The following is a 23114-nucleotide window of genomic DNA, read 5'->3' as shown; positions in this document are numbered from 1 at the left end:
TGCCGTATTTTTCTTTGCCAGGGCACCATCGTCGGAAAACCTGACCGACGGTATTGGGGTTCCGACGATAGGGGGGCCGGGGGGTTTACGCACATGATGTGCGATGGGTGCTGGTTCTTGGCCCTTTTATTGGCCCCTATCCCTCATCAAACCTTGAGAACTCACACCCCCTTAAAGAGCATTTGAGATTCTATAGGTATGCTGCCAGTAGCCATTAAAGTGTCTGAAATGGGGACACTTTTTTCAAAAGGTCACAAAATCTTGTACACTTTAAGTTTTTAGCTGAATTGTTTTGTGCATGCCAACAAAAATACAGGGATCATGTCTACCAAGTTTGGGGCCAAAAATCCTTTCAAAAAAATTTAAAAAAATCTCGAACCGTAAAAAGTTTCAAAAATCATGAAAAATAGAAAACGAGTCGTCTTGCCATGAAACTTCACGTGAAGGCTTAAGGGACCATTGTATGAATTTACAAGCCATAAAAATGGCATTGGCAACCAGAAATATGAAGATGTAGCTTAACCCACCTACCACCCTATCGATCCATGACTTGCGCATCTAGTCTCTCTGGCCGGCGTTGTGCTCGCCTGCCCGCCCGCTCGTTTTGTCAGTTGGCTTAGGCATACGGAGTTCATTCCTAGTCTAAGATCGGACCGGACCAAGGGTTGTGGCAGTAGGATCGACAGTACATAGAGGGGGACCCGATCGATCCTCGACTTGCACATCCCGCCCTTCTGGCCGGCTGAGCACCCGCACGCTTGTTTCATGGGTTGACTTAGGCATACGGAGTTCATTTCCAGTCTAAGCATACGGAGTTCATTCCCAGTCTAAGATCGGATCAGACCGAGGGTTGCGATAGCACATGTTGGGCACAGGCATGTGCTGGTGCTGCATTTTTCTTTACCGGTGCACCATCGTCGGAGCATCACCGAAAAACCTGACCGACTTGCGCATCCTGTCTCTTTGGCCGGTGTAGTGCCCGCCCGTCTGCCAGCCCGCTCATTTCGTCGGTTGGCTTAGGCATACAGAGTTCATTCCTAGTCTACGATCGAACCGAACCCAGGGTTGTGGTAGCAGGATCGGCATCACGCAGAGGGGGACCCGACCGATCCTTGGCTTACGCATCTCAGCCCTTTGGCCAGTTGAGCACCCACACGCTCGTTTCGTGGGTTGAGTTAGGCATACGGAGTTCATTCCTAGTCTAAGATCGGACCGGACCAAGGGTTGCGGCAGCACATGCCGTGCTCGAGCATGTGCTGGTGTCACATTTTTCTTCACCGGGGCACCATCGTTGGAGCAGCACATGCTGTGCTCGAGCATGTGCTAGTGTCGCATTTTTCTTCACTGGGGTATCATCGCTGGAGCATCACCGGACAACCTGACCGATGGCATTGGGGTTCCAGCGATCGGGGGGTCGAGGGGGTGTGCACACAAATGTGCGATGGGTGCTGGTACTTGGCCCTTATATTGGCCCCCTATCCCTCATCAAACCTTGAGAACTCACACCCCCTTAAAGAGCATTTGAGATTTTACAGGTTTGCTGCCAGTAGCCATTAAAGTGTCTGAAATTGGGACACTTTTTTGAAATGGTTACAAAATCTTGTACACTTCGAGTTTTTAGTTGAATTTTTTTATGCATGCCAACAAAAATAAAAGGATCACGTCTACCAAGTTTGGAGCCAAAATTCCTTCCAAAAAAATTTTAAAAAATCCCAAACCGCAAAAAGTTTCAAAAATCGAGAAAAAATAAAAAACGAGTCGTCTTGCCATTAAACTTCATGTAAAGGCTTAAGGGACCATTGTATGAATTTACAAGCCTTAAAAATGGAATTGGAACGTAGAAATATGAAGATGTGCCTAAACCCACCTACCACCCTATCGATCCATGGCTTGCGCATCCCGTCTCTTTGGCCGACGTAGTGCCCGCCCGCCTGCCCGCTCACTCGTTTCGTCGGTTGGCTTAGGTATATGGAGTTCATTTCAACTCTAAGATTGAACTGGACAGAGGGTTGCGGTAGCAGGATCGGCAGCACATAGAGGGTGACCCAGCCGATCCCCAGCTTGCGCATCCCGCCCGTTTGGCCGGCTGAGCGCCCGCACGCTCCTTTCGTGGGTTGACTTAGGCATAAGGAGTTCATTTCCAGTCTAAGCATACGGAGTTCATTCCCAGTCTAAGATCAGATCGGATTGCAGTAGCACATGCTGGGCTCGGGCATGTGCTGGTGCCGCATTTTTCTTCATCGGGGCACCATCGCCGGAGCATCGCCAGAAAACCTGATCGGCGACATTGGGGTTTCGGCGATCGGGGGGCCGGTGGGGGGTGTGCGCACATGATGTGCGATGGGTGCTGGTACTTAGCCCATATATTGGCCCCCTATCCCTCATCAAACCATGAGAACTCACACCCCCTTAAAGGGCATTTGAGATTTTACAGGTTTGCTGCCAGTAGCCATTAAAGTGTCTGAAATGGGGACACTTTTTTCAAATGGTCAAAAATCTTGTACACTTTGAATTTTTAGCTGAATTTCTTTGTGCATGCCAACAAAAATACAAGGATCACGTCTACCAAATTTGCGGCCCAAACCCCTTTCGAAAAAATTTTAAAAAATCTCGAACCGTAAAAAGTTTCAAAAATCATGAAAAATAGAAAATGAGTCGTCTTGCCATGAAACTTCACGTGAAGGCTTAAGGGACCATTGTATGAATTTACAAGCCATAAAAATGGCATTGGCACGCAGAGATATGATGATGTGCCTAAACCCACCAACCACCCTATTGATCCACGGCTTGCGCATCCCGTCTCTCTGGCCGGCGTAGTGCCCGCCTGCCCGTCCGCTCGTTTCGTCGGTTGGCTTAGGCATGCGGAGTTCATTCCCAGTCTAAGATCAGACCAGATCGAGGGTTGCGGTAGTAGGATTCGCAGCACGCAGAGAGGGACACAGTCGATACCCGGCTTAGGCATCCCGCCTCTCTGGCCGGTTGAGCGCCCGCACGCTCGTTTCGTGGGTTCACTTAGGCATACGGAGTTCATTCCAAGTCTAAGCATATGGAGTTCTTTCCCAGTCTAAGATCAGATCGAATTGAGGTTTACGGAATGCAGGATCGGTAGCACGCAGAGGGGGACCCAGTCGATCCTCGGCTTGCACATCCCGCCCCTCTGGCCGGTTGAGTGCCCGCACGCTCGTTTCGTGGGTTGACTTAGGGATACGGAGTTCATTCCCAGTCAAGCATATGGAGTTCATTTTCAGTCTAAAATCAGACTGGATCGAGAGTTGTGGCAGCACATGCTGGGCTCGAGCATGTGTTTGTGCCGCATTTTTCTTAGCCAGGGCACCATCGCCAGAGCATCGTCGGAGAACCTGAGTGGCGGCATTGGGGTTCGGGTGATCGGGGGGCCAGGGGGTGTGCGCACATGATGTGCGATGCGTGCCGATACTTGGCCCTTATATTGGCCCCCTATCCCTCATCAAACCTTGAGAACTCACACCCCCTTAAAGAGCATTTGAGATTTTATAGGTTTGCTGCCAGTAGCCATTAAAGTGTCTGGAATGGGGACACTTTTTTCAAATGGTCACAAAATCTTGTACAATTTAAGTTTTTAGCTGAATGTTTTTGTGCATGCCAACAAAAATACAAGGATCAAGTCTACCATGTTTGCGGCGTAAACTCCTTCCGAAAAAATTTTAACAAATCCCGAACTGCAAAAAGTTTCAAAAATCATGAAAAATAGAAAACGAGTCGTCTTGCCATGAAACTTCAGGTGAAGGCTTAAGGGACCATTGTATGAATTTACAAGCCATAAAAATGGCATTGGCATATAGAAATATGAAGATGTGCCTAAACCCACCTATCACCCTATCGATCCACGACTTGCGCATCCCGTTTCTCTGGCCGGCGTAGTGCCCGCCCGCCCACCCGCTCATTTCGTCGGTTGGCTTAGGCATACAAAGTTCATTCCCAGTCTAAGATTGAACCAGACCAAGGGTTGCGGTAGCAAGATCGACAACACACAGAAGGGGACCCGGCCGATCGCCGGCTTGTGCATCCTGCCCCTCTGGCCGATTGAGCGCCTGCACGCTCATTTCGTGCTTTGACTTAGACATACGGAGTTCATTCCCTATCTAAGCAAATGGAGTTCATTCCCAGTCTAAGATTGGACCAGATCGAGGGTTACGGAAGCACATGCTGGGCTCGGGCATATGCTAGTGCCGCATTTTTCTTCGTCGGGGCACTTTCGTCGGAGCATCGTCGGAGAACCTGACCGACAGCATTGGGGTTCCGGTGATCAGGGGGGCCGGTGGGGGTGTGCGCACATGATGTGTGATGGGTGTGGGTACTTGGCCCTTATATTGGCCCCTTATCCCTCATCAAACCTTGAGAACTCACACCCCCTTAAAGAGCATTTGAGATTTTACAAGTTTCCTGCCAAAAGCCATTACAGTGTCTGAAATGGGGACACTTTTTTCAAATGGTCACAAAATCTTGTACACTTTGAGTTTCTAGCTGAATTTTTTTATGCATGCCAATAAAGATATAGGGATCACGTCTACCAAGTTTGGGACCAAAACTCATTTCCGAAAAAATTAAAAAAATCCCAAACCGCAAAAAGTTTTAAAAATCATGAAAAATAAAAAACGAGTCTTCTTGCCATGACACTTCACGTGAAGGCTTAAGGGACCATTGTATGAATTTACAAGCCATAAAAATGGCATTGGTATCCAGAAATATGAAGATGTGCCTAAACTCACCTACCGCCCAATCGATCCACGACTTGCGCATCCCGTCTCTCTGGCCGGCGTAGTGCCCACCCGCCCACTCATTTCGTCAGTTGGTTTAGGCATACGAAGTTCATTCCCAGTCTAAGATCGGACCGGACCGAGGGTTGCGGTAGCAGGATTGGCAGCATGCAGAGGGGGACCCGGTCGATCCCCGGCTTGCGCATCCCGCCCCTCTGGCCGACTGAGCGCCAGCACGCTCGTTTTGTGGGTCGACTTAGGCATACGGAGTTCATTCCCAGTCTAAGATCGGATCGAACCGAGGGTTACGGCAGCACATGCTGGGCTCGGGCATGTGCAGGTGCCACATTTTTCTTCACCGGGGCACTATCGTCAGAACAACGTCGGAGAACCTGACTGACAGCATTGGGGTTCCGGCGATCGGGGGGGTGTGCGCACATGATGTGCGATGGGTGCTGGTACTTGGCCCTTATATTGGCCCCCTATCCCTCATCAAACCTCGAGAACTCACACCCCCTTAAAGAGCATTTGAGATTTTACAGGTTTGTTGCCAGTAGCAATTAAAGTGTCTGAAATGGGGATACTTTTATCAAATTGTCCCAAAATCTTGTACACTTCGAGTTTTTAGCTGAATATTTTTGTGCATTCCAATAAAAATACAAGGATCATGTCTACCAAGTTTGGGGCCAAAACTCCTCCGAAAAAATTTTAAAAAATCTCGAACTACGAAGAGTTTCAAAAATCGTGAAAAATAGAAAACGAGTCGTCTTGCCATGAAACTTCACGTGAAGGCTTAACAGATAATTGTATGAATTTACAATCCATAAAAATGGTGTGCGTATATGATGTGCGATGGGTGCTAGTACTTGGCCCTTATATTGGTCCCCTATCCCTCATCAAACCTTTAGAACTCACACCCCTTAAAGAGCATTTGAGATTTTATAGGTTTGCTGCCAGTAGCAATTAAAGTGTCTAAAATGGGAACACTTTTTTCAAATGGTCACAAAATCTTGTTCGGTTTGACTTTTTAGCTGAATGTTTTTGTGCATGCCAAGAAAAATACAAGGATCACGTCTACGAAGTTTGGGGCCAAAACACCTTCCGAAGAAATTTTAAAAAATCCTGAACCGCAAAAAGTTTTGAAAATTGTGAAAAATAGGAAACGAGTTGTCTTGCCATGAAACTTCACGTGAAGGCTTAAGGGACCATTGTATGAATTTACAAGCCATAAAAATGGCATTGGCACGCAGAAATATGAAGATGTGCCTAAACCCACCAACCACCCTATCGATCCACGGCTTGCGCATCCTGTCTCTCTGGCCGGCGTAGTGCCCGCCCGTCCGCCTGCCCGCTCGTTTCGTCGGTTGGCTTAGGCATACGGAGTTCATTCCCAGTCTAAGATAGAACTGGACTGAGGGTTGTGGCAGTAGGATCGGTAGCACATAGAGTGGGACCCAGCCGATCCCCTGCTTGCACATCCCGCCCCTCTGGCTGACAGAGCGCCCGTACGCTCGTTTCGTGGGTTAACTTAGGCATACGGAGTTCATACGCAGTCTAAGCATATGGAGTTCATTCCCAGTCTAAGATCGGACCGGACCGAGGGTTGCGGCAGCACATGCTGGGCTCGGGCATGTGTTGGTGCCACATTTTTCTTCGTCGGGGCACCGTCGTCGGAGCTTCGCTGGAGAACCTGACCAGCGGCATTTGGGTTCCGACGATTGGGGGGGCCGGGGGGGATGTGCGCACATGATGTGCGATGGGTGCTGGTACTTGGCCCTTATATTGGCCCCCTATCCCTCATCAAACCTCGAGAACTAACACTCCCTTAAAGGGCATTTGAGATATTACAGGTTTGCTGCCAGTAGCCATTAAAGTGTCTGGAATGGGGACACTTTTTTCAAACGGTCACAAAATCTTGTACACTTCGATTTTTTAGCTGAATTTTTTTGTGCATGCCAACAAAAATACAAGGATCACGTCTAGCAAGTTTGGGGCCAAAAATCCATCTGAAAAAATTTTAAAAAATCCCGAACCCCAAAAAGTTTCAAAAATCATAAAAAATAGAAAACGGGTCGTCTTGCCATGAAACTTCACATGAAGGCTTAGGGGACCATTGTACGAATTCGCAAGCCACAAAAATGGCATTGGCACACAGAAATATGAAGATGTGCCTAAACCCACCTACCACCCTATCTATCCACGGCTTGCGCATCCCGTCTCTCTGGTCGGCGTAGTGCCCGCCCGGCCGCCCGCTTGCTTGTTTCGTCGGTTGGCTTAGGAATACGGAGTTCATTCCCAGTCTAATATCATACCAGACCGAGGGTTACGGTAGCAAGATTGACAGCGCACAGAGTGGAACCCGACTGATCCTCGGCTTGCGCATCCCGCCTTTCTGGGCGGCAGAGTGCCCGCACGCTCGTTTCATGGGTTAACTTAGGCATACAGAGTTCATTCCCAGTCTAAGCATATGGAGTTCATTCCTAGTCTAAGATCGGACCAGATCGAGGGTTGCGACAACTCATACTCCGCTCGGGCATGTGCTGGTGCCGCATTTTTCTTCGTCGGGGCACCATCGCCGGAGCATCACCGAAGAACCTGACCGACGGCATTGAGGTTTCGGCGGCCGGGGGGGGTGTGCGCAAATTATGTGCGATGGGTGCTGATACTTCACCCTTATATTGGCCCCCTATCCCTCATCGAACCTTGAGAACTCACACCCCCTTAAAGAGCATTTGAGATTTTACAGGTTTGCTGCCAGTAGCCATTAAAGTGTTTGAAATGGGGACACTTTTTTCAAATGGTCACAAAATCTTGTACACTTCGAGTTTTTAGCTGAATTTTTTTGTGCATGCCAACAAAAATACAAGGCTCACGTCTACCATGTTTGGGGCTAAAAATGCTTCCGAAAAAATTTAAAAAAATCCCGAACCGCAAAAAGTTTTGAAAATTGTGAAAAATAGAAAACGAGTCGTCTTGCCATGAAACTTCACTTGAAGGCTTAAGGGACCATTGTATGAATTTACAAGCCACAAAAATGGCATTGGCATGCAGAAATATGAAGATGTGCCTAAACCCACCTACCACCCTATCAATCCACGGCTTGCGCATCTCGTCTCTCTGGCCAACGTGGTGCCCGCCTGCCCGTCCGCTCGTTTTGTCAGTTGGCTTAGGCATACGGAGTTCATTCACAGTCTAAGATCAAACCAGACTGAGGGTTGCGGTAGAAGGATCGACAACACGTAAAGGGGGACCCGGTCGATCCCCGGCTTGCGCATCCCGCCTCTCTGGCCGGTTGAGCGCTCGCACGCTCGTTTCATGGGTTGACTTGGGCATACGGAGTTCATTCCCAGTCTAAGCATATGGAGTTCATTCCCAGTCTAAGATCGGATTGGTCTAAGGTTTCGACAGCACATGCTAGGCTCGGGCGTGTGCTGGTGCCGCATTTTTCTTCGCCGGGGCACCATCGTCGGAGAACCTGAACGACGGCATTGGGGTTCCGACAATCGGGGGGGCCGAGGGGGTGCGCACATGATGTGCGATGGGTGCTGGTACTTGGCAATTATATTGGCCACCTATCCTTCATCAAACCTCGGGAACTCACACCCCCTTAAAGAGCATTTGAGATTTTACAGGTTTGCTGCCAGTAGCCATTAAAGTGTCGAAAATGGGGACACTTTTTTCAAATGCTCACAAAATCTTGTACACTTCGAGTTTTTAGCCGATTTTTTTTGTGCATGCCAGAAACAATACAAGGATCACATCTACAAATTTTGGGGCCAAAACTCCTTCCAAAAAAATTTTAAAAAATCCTGAACCCAAAAAGTTTCAAAAATTATGAAAAATAGAAAACGAGTCACCTTGCCATGACACTTCACGTGAAGGCTTAGGGGATTATTGTATGAATTTACAAGCCATAAAAATGGCATTGGGATGTAGAAATATGAAGATGTGCCTAAACCCACCTACCACCCTATCGATCCATGGCTTGCACATCCCGTCTCTCAGGCCGACGTAGTGCCCGCTCGCCCGCCCACCCGCCCGCTCGTTTCGTCGGTTGGCTTAGGCACACGGAGTTCATTCCCAGTCTAAGATTGGATCTGACCGATGGTTGCGGCAGCAGGATCAGCAGCACGCAGAGGTGGACCCGACCGATCCCCTGCTTGTGCATCCCGCCCCTCTGGCCGGCTGAGCGCCCGCACACTCGTTTCATGGGTTGACTTAGGCATACGGAGTTCATTCCCAGTCTAAGCATACGAAGTTCATTCCCAGCCTAAGATCGGACTGGACCGAAGGTTACGACAGCACATGCTGGGCTTGGGCATGTGCTGGTGCCGTATTTTTCTTCGTCGGGGCACCATCACCAGAGCATCGCCTGAAAACATGACTAGCGGCATTGGGGTTCCGACGATCGGGGGGGCCGGGGAGGGCTCTGCACACATGATGTGCAATGGGTGCTGGTACTTGGCCCTTATATTGGCCCCCTATCCCTCATCAAACCTCGTGAACTCACACCCCCTTACAGAGCATTTGAGATTTTACAGGTTTGCTGCCAGTAGCCATTAAAGTGTCTGAAATGGGGACACTTTTTTCAAATGGTCACAAAATCTTGTACAATTCAAGTTCTTAGCTGAATTTTTTTTTTGCATGCCAACAAAAATACAAGGATCACATCTACCAAGTTTGGGGCCAAAACTCCTTCCGAAAAAATTTTAAAAAATCCCGAACCTCAAAAAGTTTCAAAAATCGTGAAAAATAGAAAACAAGTCGTCTTGCCATGAAACTTCACGTGAAGGCTTTACGGACCATTGTATGAATTTACAAGCCATAAAAATGGCATTGGCATGCAGAAATATGAAGAAGTGCCTAAACCCACCTACCACCCTATCGATCCACGACTTGCGCATCCCATCTCTCTGGCCGACGTAGTGCCCGCCCGCCCGCTCGTTTCATCGGTTGGTTTAGGCATACGGAGTTCATTCCCAGTCGAAGACCAGACCGGTCCAAGGGTTGCGGCAACAGGATCGGTAGCACACAGAGGGGGACCCAGCCGATCCTCGGCTTGTGCGTCCCGCCCCTCTGGCCAGCTGAGCTCCCGCACACTCGTTTCGTGGGTTGACTTAGGCATACGGAGTTCATTCCCAGTCTAAGTACACGGAGTTCATTCGGAGTCTAAGATCGGACTGGACCAAGGGTTGCGGTAGCACATGCTGGGCTCAGGCATGTGCTGGTGCCGCATTTATCTTTGTCGGGGCACCATCGCCGGAGCATCGCTGGAGAACCTGACTGGCGGCATTGGGGTTCCGACGATCGGGGGGGCCGGGGGGGTGTGCACACATGATGCGCGATGGGTGCTGGTACTTGGCCCTTATATTGGCCCCCTATCCCTCATCAAACCTCGAGAACTCACACCCCCTTAAAGAGCATTTGAGATTTTACAGGTTTGCTGCCAGTAGCCATTAATGTACCTGAAATGGGGACACATTTTTAAAATGGTCACAAAATCTTGTACACTTCAAGTTTGTGGCTGAATTTTTTTGTGCATGCCAACAAAAATACAAGGATCACGTCTACCAAGTTTGGGGCCAAAACTCCTCCCGAAAAAGTTTTAAAAAATCCCGAACCGCAAAAAGTTTCAAAAATCATGAAAAATAGAAAACGAGTCGGCCTACCATGAAACTTCACGTGAAGGCTTAAGGTACCATTGTATGAATTTACAAGCCATAAAAATGGCATTGGCATGCGAAAATATGAAGATGTGCTTAAACCCACCTACCACCCTATCGATCCACGACTTACGCGTCCCGTCTCTATGGCCGGCGTAGTGCCCGCCCGCCCGTCCGCCTGCTCGTTTCGTCGGTTGGCTTAGGCATACGGAGTTTATTCCCAGTCTAAGATCGGACTGGACTGAGGGTTATGGTAGCAAGATCGACAGCACGGAGAGGGGGATCCGACCGATCCCCGACTTGTGCATCCCCCTTCTAGCCGGCTGGGCGCCCGCATGCTCGTTTCATGGGTTGACTTAGGCATACGGAGTTCATTCCCAGCTAAGCATACGGAGTTCATTCCCAGTCTAAGATCGGACCGGACCAAGGGTTGTGGTAGCACATGCTGGGCTCGAACATGTGCTAGTGCCGCATTTTTCTTCGTCGGGCACCATCATCGGAGCATCACCGGAGTACCTAACCAGAGGCATTGGGGTTCCGATGATTGGGGGGGCCGAGGGGCTGTGTGCACATGATGTGCGATGGGTGCTGGTACTTGGCCCTTATATTGGCCCCGTATCCCTCATCAAACCTCAAGAACTCACACCCCTTTAAAGAGCATTTGAGATTTTACAGGTTTGCTGTCAGTAGCAATTAAAGTGTCTGAAATGGGAACACTTTTTTCAAATGGTCACAAAATCTTGTACGCTTCGAGTTATTAGCTGAATATTTTTTTGCATGCCAACAAAAATACAAGGATCTCGTCTACCAGGTTTGGGGCAAAAACTCCTTTCAAAAAAATTTTAAAAAATCCCGAACTACAAAAAGGTTCAAAAATCGTGAAAAATAGAAAACGAGTCGTCTTGCCATGAAACTTCACGTGAAGGCTTAAGGGACCATTGTATGAATTTACAAGCCACAAAAATGGCATTGGCACACAGAGATATGAAGATGTGCCTAAACCCACCTACCACCCTATCGATCCACGGCTTGCGCATCCCGTCTCTCTGGCTGGCGTAGTGCCCGCCCGTCCGCCCGCTCGATTCATCTGTTGGCTTAGGCATACAGAGTTCATTCCCAGTCTATGATCTGACCGAACCGAGCGTCGCGGCAGCAGGATCGATAGCACGTAGAAGGGTACCCGATCGATCCCCGATTTGTGCATCCCACCCCTCTAGCCAGCTGAGCGTCTGCACGCTCGTTTTGTGGGTTGACTTAGGCATACGGAGTTCATTCTCAGTCTGAAATTGGCCCGACGATTGGGGTTCTGGCGATCGGGGGGCCGGGGGGGTGTGTGAACATGATGTGCGATGGGTGTTAGTACTTGGCCCTTATATTGGCCCCCTATCCCTCATCAAACCTCGAGAACTCACACCCCTTTAAAGAGCATTTGAGATTTTATAGGTTTGCTGCTAGTAGCCATTAAAGTGTCTAAAATGGGGACACTTTTTTCAAATGCTCACAAAATCTTGTACAATTCGAGTTTTTAGCTAAGTTTTTTTGTGCACGCCAACAAATATACAAGGATCACGTCTACCAAGTTTGGTGCCAAAACTCCTTCCGAAAAAATTTTAAAAAATCCAGAATCGTAAAAAGTTTCAAAAATCATGAAAAATAGAAAACGAGTCGTCTTACCATGAAACTTCCCATGAAGGCTTAAGGGACCATTGTATAAATTTACAAGCCATAAAAATGGCATTGGCACGCAAAAATTTAAAGATGTGCTTAAACCCACCTTCCACCCTATCTATCCACGGCTTGCACGTCCCGTCTCTCTGGCTGGCGTAGTGCCCGCCCGCCCACCCACCCGCTTGCTTCGTTGGTTGGCTTAGGCATATAGAGTTCATTCCCAGTCTAAGATCAGACCAGACCGAGGGTTACAGCAGCCGAATCGACAGCAAGCAGATGGGGACCCGCTCGATCCCTGGCTTGCGCATCTCGCCCTGCTGGCTGGCTGAGCGCCTGCACACTCGTTTTGTGGGTTGACTTAGGCATACGGAGTTCATTCCCAGTCCAAGCATACGGAGTTCATTCCCAGTCAAAGATCGGACTAGACTGAGGGTAACGGCAGCACATGCTAGGCTCGGGCATGTGCTGGTGCTGCATTTTTCTTGACCAGGGCACCATCACCGGAGCATCATCGGAGAACTTGACCGGCGATATTGGGGTTCCGGCGATCGGGGGGCTGGGGGGTGTGCGCACATGATGTGCGATGGGTACTAGTACTTGGCCCTTATATTGGCCCCCTATCCCTCATCAAACCTCGAGAACTCACACCCCCTTAAAGAGTATTTGAGATTTTATAGGTTTGCTGCCAATAGCCATTAAAGTGTCTGAAATGGGGACACTTTTTTCAAATGGTCACAAAATCTTGTACACTTCGACTTTTTAGCTGAATTTTTTTGTGCATGCCAACAAAAATACAAGGATCACGTCTACCAAGGTTTTACCCAAAACTCCTTTGAAAAAATTTTACAAAATCTCGAACCATAAAAAGTTAAAAAATCGTAAAAAATAGAAAACGAGTCGTCTTGCCATGAAACTTCACGTGAAGGCTTAGGCGACCATTATATGAATTTACAAGCCATAAAAATGGCATTGGCGCACAGAAATATGAAGATGTGCCTAAATCCACCTACCACCCTATCGATCCACGGCTTGCGCATCCCGTCTCTCTAGCCGGCATAGTGCCCGCCCACCCGTCTGCTCGTTTCGTCAGTTGGCTTAGGCATACAGAGTTCATTCCTAGTCTAAGATCAGACCGAGTTGAGGGTTATGGTAGCAAGATCGGCAGCACGCAGAGGGGGACCCGACTGATCCCTGGCTTGCGTATCCCACCCCTCTGGCCGGCTGAACGCCCGTACGCTCATTTCGTGTGTTGACTTAGGCATACGGAGTTCGTTCCCAATCTAACCATACGGAGTTCATTCCCAGTGTAAGATCAGACCTGATCGAGGGTTGTGACAGCACATGCTGGGCTCGGGCATATGCTGGTGCCGTATTTTTCTTCGTCGGGGCACCATCACCGGAGCAACACCGGGGAACCTGACCGGTGGAATTGGGGTTCCGATGATCGGGGGGGCCGAGGGGGGTGTGCGCACATGATGTGCGATGGGTGCTGGTACTTGGCCGTTATATTGGCCCCCTATCCCTCATCAAACCTCGAGAACTCACACCCCCTTAAAGAGCATTTTAGATTTTACAGGTTTGCTGCCAGTAGCCATAAACTCGTTTCGTGGGTTGACTTAGGCATATAGAGTTCATTCCCAGTTTAAGCATACGAAGTTCATTCCCAGTCAAAAATTGGACCGGACCGAGGGTTGTGGCAGCACATGTTGGGCTCGGGCATGTGCTGGTGCTACATTTTTCTTCATCGGGGCACCATTGTCTGAGCATCGTCGAAGAGCCTGACCGGTTGCATTAGGGTTCCGACGATCGGGGGGTCGTGGGGGGTGTGCGCACATGATGTGCGATGGGTGCTGGTACTTGCCCTTATATTGGCCCCCTATCCCTCATCAAACCTCAAGAACTCACACCCTCATAAAGAGCATTTGATATTTTACAGGTTTGCTGCCAGTAGCCATTAAAGTGTCCGGAATGAGGACACTTTTTTCAAATGGTCACAAAATCTTGTACACTTCAAGTTTTTAGCTGATTTTTTTGTGCATGCCAACAAAAATACAAGGATCACATCTACCAAGATTGGGGCCAAAAGTCCTTCCGAAAAAATTTTAAAAAATCCTGAATCGCAAAAATTTTTCAAAAATCATGAAAAATAGAAAACGAGTCGTCTTGCCGTGAAACTTTACATGAAGGCTTAAGGGACCATTGTATGAATTTACAAGCCATAAAAATGGCATTGGCATGTAGAAATATGAAGATGTGCGTAAACCCACCTACCACCCTATCGATCCACGGCTTGCGCATCTCGTCTCTCTGGCCGACGTAGTGCCCGCCCGCCCGCTCGTTTCATCGGTTGGCTTAGGCATACAGAGTTCATCCCAGTCTAAGATTGGACAAGACCGAGGGTTACGACAGCTGCATCAGCAGCATGTAGAGGGGGACCCGGCCGATCCCCGGCTTGCGCATCCCGCCCCTCTGGCTTGCTGAGCGCCCGCACACTCGTTTCGTGGGTTTACTTAGGCATACGGAGTTCATTTCTAGTCTAAGCATACGGAGTTCATTTCCAGTCTAAGATCGGACCAGACTGAGGGTTGTGGCAGCACATGCTAGGCTCGGGCATGTGCTGGTGCCGTATTTTTCTTTGCCGGGGCACCATCGTCGGAGCATCGTCAGAGAACTTGACCGGTGGCATTGGGGTTTCGGCGATCGGGGGGGCCGGGGGGGTGTGTGCACATGATTTATGATGGGTGCCGGTACTTGGCCCTTATATTGGCCCCTTATCCCTCATCAAATCTCGAGAACTCACACCCCATTAAAGACCATTTGAGATTTTATAGGTTTGCTGCCAATAGCCATTAAAGTGTCTGAAATGGGGACACTTTTTTCAAATGGTCACAAAATCTTGTAAACTTCGAGTTTTTAGCTGAATTATTTTATGCATGCCAAAAAAAAAATACAAGGATCATGTCTACCAAGTTTGGGGCCAAAACTCCTTCCGAAAAAATTTTAAAAAATCCCTAATGGTAAAAAGTTTCAAAAATCGTGAAAAATAAAAAATGAGTCGTCTTGCCATGAAAATTCACGTGAACGCTTAAGGGACCATTGTATGAATTTACAAGCCATAAAAATGGCATTGGCACGCAGAAATATGAAGATGTGCCTAAACCCACCTACCACCCTATCGATCCACGGCTTGCGCATCCCGTCTCTCTGGCCGATGTAGTGCCAGCCCGTCCGCCCACCCGCTCGCTCGTTTCGTCGGTTGGCTTAGGCACACGGAGTTCATTCCCAGTCTAAGATTGGATCGAACCAAGGGTTGCGGCAGCAGGATCGACAGCACGCAGACGGGGACCCGACTGATCCCCGGCTTGCGCATCCCGCCCCTCTGGCCGGTTGAGCGCCCGCACGCTTGTTTTGTGGGTTGACTTAGGCATACGGAGTTCATTCCTAGTCTAAGCGTATGGAGTTCATTCCCAGTCTAAGATCAAACTGGACCGAGGGTTGCGACAGTACATGCTGGGCTCGAGCATGTTCTGGTGCCCGCATTTTTCTTCGTCGGGGCACCATCGTCGGAGAACCTGACCGGCAGCATTAGTGTTCCGATGATCAGGGGGGCCGGGGGGTGTGCGCACATGATGTGCGATGGGTGCTGGTACTTTGCCCTTATATTGGCCCCCTATCCCTCATCAAACCTCAAGAACTCACACCCCTTAAAGAGCATTTGAGATTTTATAGGTTTGCTGCCAGTAGCCATTAAAGTGTCTGAAATGGGGACACTTTTTTCAAATGGTCCCGAAATCTTGTACACTTCGAGTTTTTAGCTGAATTTTTTTGTGCATGCCAACAAAAATACAAGGATCACGTCTACCAATTTTTGGGCCAAAAATCCTTCGAAAAAAATTTTAAAAAATCTCGAACCGTAAAAAGTTTCAAAAATCATGAAAAATAGAAAATGAGTCGTCTTGCCATGAAACTTCACGTGAAGGCTTAAGGGACCATTATTTGAATTTACAAGCGATAAAAATGGCATTGGCATGCAGAAATATGAAGATGTGCCTAAACCCTCCTACCACCCTATCGATCCATGTCTTGCTCATCCCGTCTCTCTAGCCAGCGTAGTGCCCGCCCGCCCGCCGCCCACTCGTTTCATCGGTTGGCTTAGGCATACAGACTTCATTCCTAGTCTAAGATCACACCAGACCAAGGGTTGCGGCAGCAGGATTGACAGTACGTAGAGGGGGACCCGGCAGATCCCTGGCTTGCGCATCCCGCCCCTCTGGCCAGATGAGCGCCCGTACGCTCGTTTCGAGGGTTGACTTAGGCATACGGAGTTCATTCCCAGTCTAAGCATACGGAGTTCATTCCCAGTCTAAGATCGAACCAGACCGAGGGTTACGGTAGCACATGCTGGGCTCGAGCATGTGCTGGGGCCACATTTTCTTCGCTGGGGCATCATCGTCGGAGCATTGCCGGAGAACCTGACCGACGGCACTGGCGTTCCAGTGATTAGGGGGCCGGGGGGTGTGCGCACATGATGTGCAATGGGTGCTGGTACTTTGCCCTTATATTGACCCCCTATCCCTCATCAAAGCTCGAGAACTCACACCCCCTTAAAGAGCGTTTGAGATTTTACAGGTTTGCTGCCAGTAGCAATTAAAGTATCTGAAATGGGGACACTTTTTTCGAGTGGTCACAAAATCTTGTACACTTCGAGTTTTAAGCTAAGTTTTTTTGTACATGCCAACAAAAATACAAGGATCATGTCTACCAAGTTTGGCGCCAAAACTCTTTCCGAAAAAAATTTAAAAAATCTTGAACCGCAAAAAGTTTAAACAATCGTGAAAAATAGAAAAAGAGTCGTCTTGCCATGAAACTTCACGTGAAGGCTTAAAGGACCATTGAATGAGTTTACAAGCCATAAAAATGGCATTGGAACATAGAAATATGAAGATGTGCCTAGACCCACCTACCACCCTATCGATCCACGGCTTGTGCATCCCGTCTCTCTGGCCGGCGTAGTGCCCACACGCCCGCCCACCCGCTCGTTTCGTCGGTTGGCTTAGGCATACAGAGTTCATTCCCAGACTAAGCATACGGAGTTCATTCCCAGTCTAAAATCAAATCGAAACGAGGGTTGTGGCAGTACATGCTGGGCTCGGGCATATGCTGGTGCCGTATTTTTCTTCACCGGGGCACCATTGCTGGAGAACCTGACTGGCGGCATTGGGGTTCCAGTGATCGGGGGGGTCGGGTGGTGTGCGCACATGATGTGCGATGGGTGCTGGTACTTGGCCCTTATATTGGCCCCTATCCCTCATCAAACCTCAAGAACTCACACCCCCTTAAAGAGCATTTGAGATTTTACAGGTTTGCTGCCAGTAGCCAGTAAAGTGTCTGAAATGGGGACACTTTTTTCAATGGTCACAAAATCTTGTACACTTCGAGTTTTTAGCTGAATTTTTTTGCGCATGCCAACAAAAATACAAGGATCATGTCTACCAAGTTTGGGGCCAAAACGCCTTTCGAAAAAATTTTAAAAATTCCCGAACCGCAAAAAGTTTCAAAAATGGTGAAAAATAGAAAACGAGTCGTCTTGCCATGAAACTTCACGTGAAGGCTTAAGGGACCATTGTATGAATGTACAAGCCAAAAAAATGGCATTGGCACATAGAAATATGAAGATGTGCCTAATCCCACCTACCACCCTATTGATCCACCGCTTGTGCGTCCCATCCCTCTGGTCGACGTAGTGCCTGCCCGCCCGTCCACCCGCTCATTTCGTCGGTTGGCTTAGGCATACGAAGTTCATTCCCATCTAAGATCAGACCAGGCCAAGGGTTGTGGCAGCAGGATCTGCAGCATGCAGAGGGGAACCCGACCAATCCCCGGCTGGTGCATCCCGCCCTTCTGGCCGACTGAGCGCTCGCACGCTCGTTTAATGGGTTGACTTAGGCATACGAAGTTCATTCCCTATCTAAGCATACAGAGTTGATTCCCAGTCTAAGATCGGATCGGACCAAGGGTTGCAGCAGCACATGTTGGGCTCAGGCATGTGCTGGTGCCGTAATTTTCTTCATCGGGGCACCATCACTGGAGCATCGTCGGAGAACCTGACCGGCGGCGTTGGGGTTCCGGTGATTCGGGGGGGCTGGGGGTGTGCGCACATGATGTGCGATAGGTGCTGGTACTTGGCCCATATAAATGGCCCCTATCCCTCATCAAACGTGGAGAACTCACACCGCCTTAGAGAGCATTTGAGATTTTACAGGTTTGCTGCCAGTAGCCATTAAAGTGTCTAAAATAGGGACACTTTTTTCAAATGGTCGCACAATCTTGTACACTTAGAGTTTTTAGCTGAATTGTTTTATGCATGCCAACAAAAATACAAGGATAACGTCTACTAGGTTTGGGGCCAAAACTCCTTCCGAAAAAATTTTAAAAAATCTCGAACCGTAAAAAGTTTCAAAAATTGTGAAAAATAGAAAACGAGTCGTCTTGCCATGAAACTTCACGTGAAGGCTTAAGGGACCATTATATGAATTTAGAAGCCATAAAAATGGCATTTGCATGGAGAAATATGAAGATGTGCCAAAATCCACCTACCACCCTATCTATCCATGACTTGCGCATCCCGTCTCTCTGGTCGGTGTAGTGCCCGCCCACCTGCCCGCTCGTTTCGTCGGTTAGCTTAGGCATACGGAGTTCATTCCCAGTCTAAGATCAAACCAGACCAACGGTTGTGATCACAGGATCAACAGCACGCAGAGGGGGACTCGATCAATCCCCGGCTTGCGCATCCCACCCCTCTGGCCGGTTGAGTGCCCGCACGCTCGTTTCATGGGTTGACTTAGGCATATGGAGTTCATTCCCAGTCTAAGCATACAGAGTTCATTCCCAGTCTAAGATTGGACCAGACCGAGGGTTGCAACAGCACATGCTCGGCTGGGGCATGTCTGGTGCCGTATTTTTCTTCGTCAGGGCACCATTGCCAAAGCATCGTCGGAGAACCTGACCATCGGCATGGGGTTCCAGTGATAGGGGGCCGGGGGGTGTGCACACATGATGTGCGATGGGTGCTAGTATTTGGCCCTTATATTGGCCCCCTATCCCTCATCAAACCTCAAGAACTCACACCCCCTTAAAGAGCATTTGAGATTTTTCAGGTTTGCTGCCAGTAGCCATTAAAGAGTCTGAAATGGGGACACTTTTTTCAAATGGTCACAAAATCTTGAACACTTCGAGTTTTTAGCTGAATTTTTTTGTGCATGCCATGAACCGTAAAAAGTTTCAAAAATCATGAAGAATAGAAAACGAGTCGTCTTGCCATGAAACTTCACGTGATGGCTTAAGGGACCATTGTATGAATTTAGAAGCCATAAAAATGGCATTTACGTGGAGAAATATGAAGATGTGCCAAAACCCACCTACCACCCTATCGATCCACGGCTTGCGCATCCCGTCTCTCTGGCCGACGTAGTGCCCGCCCACCTGCCCGCTTGTTTCTTCGGTTGGCTTAGGCATACGGAGTTCATTCCCAGTATACGATTGGACCGGACTGAGAGTTTTGAAAATAGGATCGGCAGCACGTAGAAGGGGACCCGGCCGATCCCTGTCTTGCGCGTCCCGCCCCTCTGGCCGGTGCCCGCACGCTCGTTTTGTGGGTTGACTTAGGCATATGGAATTCATTCCCAGTCTTAGCATACGAAGTTCATTCCCAGTCTAAGATCAGATCAGACTAAGGGTTGCGGCAGCACATGCTAGGTTCGGGCATGTGCTGGTGCCGCATTTTTCTTCGCCGGGGCACCATCACCAGAGCATCGTCGGAGAACCTAACCGGGGCATTGGGGTTCCGACGATCGGGGGGGCCAAGGCAGTGTGCGCACATGATGTCTGATGGGTGCTGGTACTTGGCCTTTATATTGGCCCCCTATCCGTCATCAAACCTTGAGAACTCACACCCCCTTAAAGAGCATTTGAGATTTTACAGGTTTGCTGCCAGTAGCCAGTAAAGTGTCTGAAATGGGAACACTTTTTTCAAATGGTCACAAAATCTTGTACACTTCGAGTTTTTAGCTGAATTTTTTTATGCATGCCAACAAAAATACAAGGATCATGTCTACCAAGTTTCGGGCCAAAACTCCTTCCGAAAAATGTTTAAAAAATCCCAAACCGTAAAAAGTTTTAAAAATGGTAAAATATAGAAAATGAGTCGTCTTGCCATTAAACTTCACGTGAAGGCTTAAGGGACCATTGTATGAATGTACAAGCCATAAAAATGGCATTGGCACATAGAAATATGAAGATGTGCCTAAACCCACCTACCACCCTATCGATCCAAGGCTTTCGCATCCCATCCCTCTGGCCGGTGTAGTGCCTGCTCGTCCGTCCGCCCGCTCGTTTCATCGGTTGGCTTAGGCATACGGAGTTCATTCCCAGTCTAAGATCTGACTGGACTGAGGGTTGCAGCAGCAAGAACGGCAGCACGAAGAGGGGGACCCGATCAATCCTCGACTTGCGCATCCCGCCCCTCTGGTAGGTTGAACGCCCGTACGCTCATTTCGTGGGTTGACTTAGGCATACGGAGTTCATTCCCATTCTAAGCATACGGAGTTTATTCCCAGTCTAAGATCGGACCGGACCGAGGGTTGCGGCAGCACATGCTGGGCTCGAGCATTTGCTGGTGCTGCATTTTTCTTCGTCGGGGCACCATCGCAGGAGCATCACCGGAGAACCTGACCGGCGGCATTGGGGTTCCGACGATCGGGGGGCCGTGGGGGGTGTGCGCACATGATGTGCGATGGGTGCTGGTACTTGGCCCTTATATTGGCCCCCTATCCCTCGTCAAACCTCGAGAACTCACACCCCTTAAAGAGCATTTGAGATTTTACAAGTTTGCTGCCAATAGCCATTAAAGTGTCTGGAATGGGGACACTTTTTTCAAATGGTCAAAAACTCTTGTACACTTAGACATTTTAGCTGAATTGTTTTGTGCATGCCAACAAAAATACAAGGATCACATCTACCAGGTTTGGGGCCAAAACTCCTTCCGAAAAAATTTTAAAAAATCCCGAACCGTAAAAAGTTTCAAAAATTGTGAAAAATAGAAAATGAGTCGTCTTGCCATGAAACTTCACGTGAAGGCTTAAGGGACCATTGTATGAATTTAAAAGCCATAAAAATGGCATTTGCATGGAGAAATATAAAGATGTGCCAAAACCCACCTACCACCCTATCGATCCACGGCTTGCGCATCCCGTCTCTCTGGCCGGCGTAGTGCCCTCCCACCTGCCCGCTCGTTTCGTCGGTTAGCTTAGGCATACGGAGTTCATTCCCAGTCTAAGATTAGACCAGACCGACAGTTGCAATAGCAAGATCAACAGCATGCAGAGGGGGACTCGATCGATCCCCGGCTTACGCATCCCGCCTCTCTGGCCGGCTGAGCGCCCGCACGCTCGTTTCATGGGTTGACTTAGGCATGTGGAGTTCATTCCCAGTCTAAGCATACGGAGTTCATTCCTAGTCTAAGATCGAACCAGACTGAGGGTTACGATAGCACATGCTGGGCTGGGGCATGTCTGGTGCCGTATTTTTCTTCGTCGGGGCACCATCATCGGAGCATCTTCGGGGAACCTGACCGTCGGCATTGGGGTTCCTGTGATAGGGGCCAGGGGGGTCTGCACACATGATGTGCGATGGGTGCTGGTATTTGGCCCATATATTGGCCCCCTATCCCTCATTAGACCTCGAGAACTCACACCCCCATCAAGAGCATTTGAGATTTTTCAGGTTTGTTGCCAGTAGCCATTAAACAGTCTGAAATGGGGACACTTTTTTCAAATGGTCACAAAATCTTGAACACTTCGAGTTTTTAGCTGAATTTTTTTGTGCATGTGAAAAAAAATACAAGGATCACATCTACCAAGTTTGGGAACAAAAATCCTTCCGAAAAAATTTTTAAAAATCTTGAACAGCAAAAAGTTTCAAAAATTGTGAAAAATAGAAAACAAGTCGTCTTGCCATGAAACTTCACCTGAAGGCGTAAGGGACCATTGTATGAATTTACAACCCATAAAAATGGCATCGGCATGTGGAAATATGAAGACGTGCCTAAACCCACCTACCACCCTATCGATCCACGGGTTGCGCATCCCGTCTTTCTGGCCAGCGTAGTGCCCACCCGCTCGTTTCATCGGTTGGCTTAGGCATACGGAGTTCATTCCCAGCCTAAGATCCGACCAAACCGAGGGTTGCAGCAGCAGGATCAGCAGCACAGAGAGGGGGACCCAGTCGATCCTTGACTTATGCATCCCGCCCCTCTGGCCGGTTGAGCGCCCGCACGCTCATTTCATGGGTTGACTTAGGCATACGGAATTCATTCCCATTCTAAGCATACGGAGTTCATTCCCAGTCTAATATCGGACCGGACCGAGGGTTACGATAGCACATGCTGGGCTCGGGCATGTGCTGGTGCCGTATTTTTCTTCGTCGGGGTACCATCGCCGGAGCATCACCGGAGAACCTGACCGGTGGCATTGGGGTTCCGACGATCAGGGGGGCCGTGGGGGGTGTGCGCACATGATTTGTGATGGGTGCTGGTACTTGGCCCTTATATTGGCCCCCTATCCCTCGTCAAACCTCGAGAACTCACATCCCTTAAAAAGCATTTGAGATTTTACAGGTTTGCTGCCAGTAGCCATTAAAGTGTCTAAAATGGGGACACTTTTTTCAAATGGTCACAAAATCTTGTACACTTTGACTTTTTAGCTGAATTTTCTTGTGCATTCCAAAAAAAATAAAGGGATCACTTTTACCAAGTTTAGCGCCAAAACTCCTTCCGAAAAAATTTTAAAAAATCCTGAACCGCAAAAAGTTTCAAAAATTGTGAAAAATAGAAAACGAGTTGTCTTGCCATGAAACTTCACGTGAAGGCTTAAAGGACCATTTTATGAATTTACAAGACATAAAAAATGGTAGTGGCATGTAGAAATATGAAGATGTACCTAAACCCACCTACCACCCTATCGATCCACGGCTTGCGCATCCCGTCTCTTTG

This window comes from Durio zibethinus, chromosome 1, assembly GCF_047325235.1.
Source record: "Durio zibethinus cultivar Kanyao isolate XHJ-2024 chromosome 1, ASM4732523v1, whole genome shotgun sequence".
Lineage (NCBI taxonomy): Eukaryota > Viridiplantae > Streptophyta > Magnoliopsida > Malvales > Malvaceae > Durio > Durio zibethinus.
Note: the sequence above shows the minus strand (reverse complement) of the source record.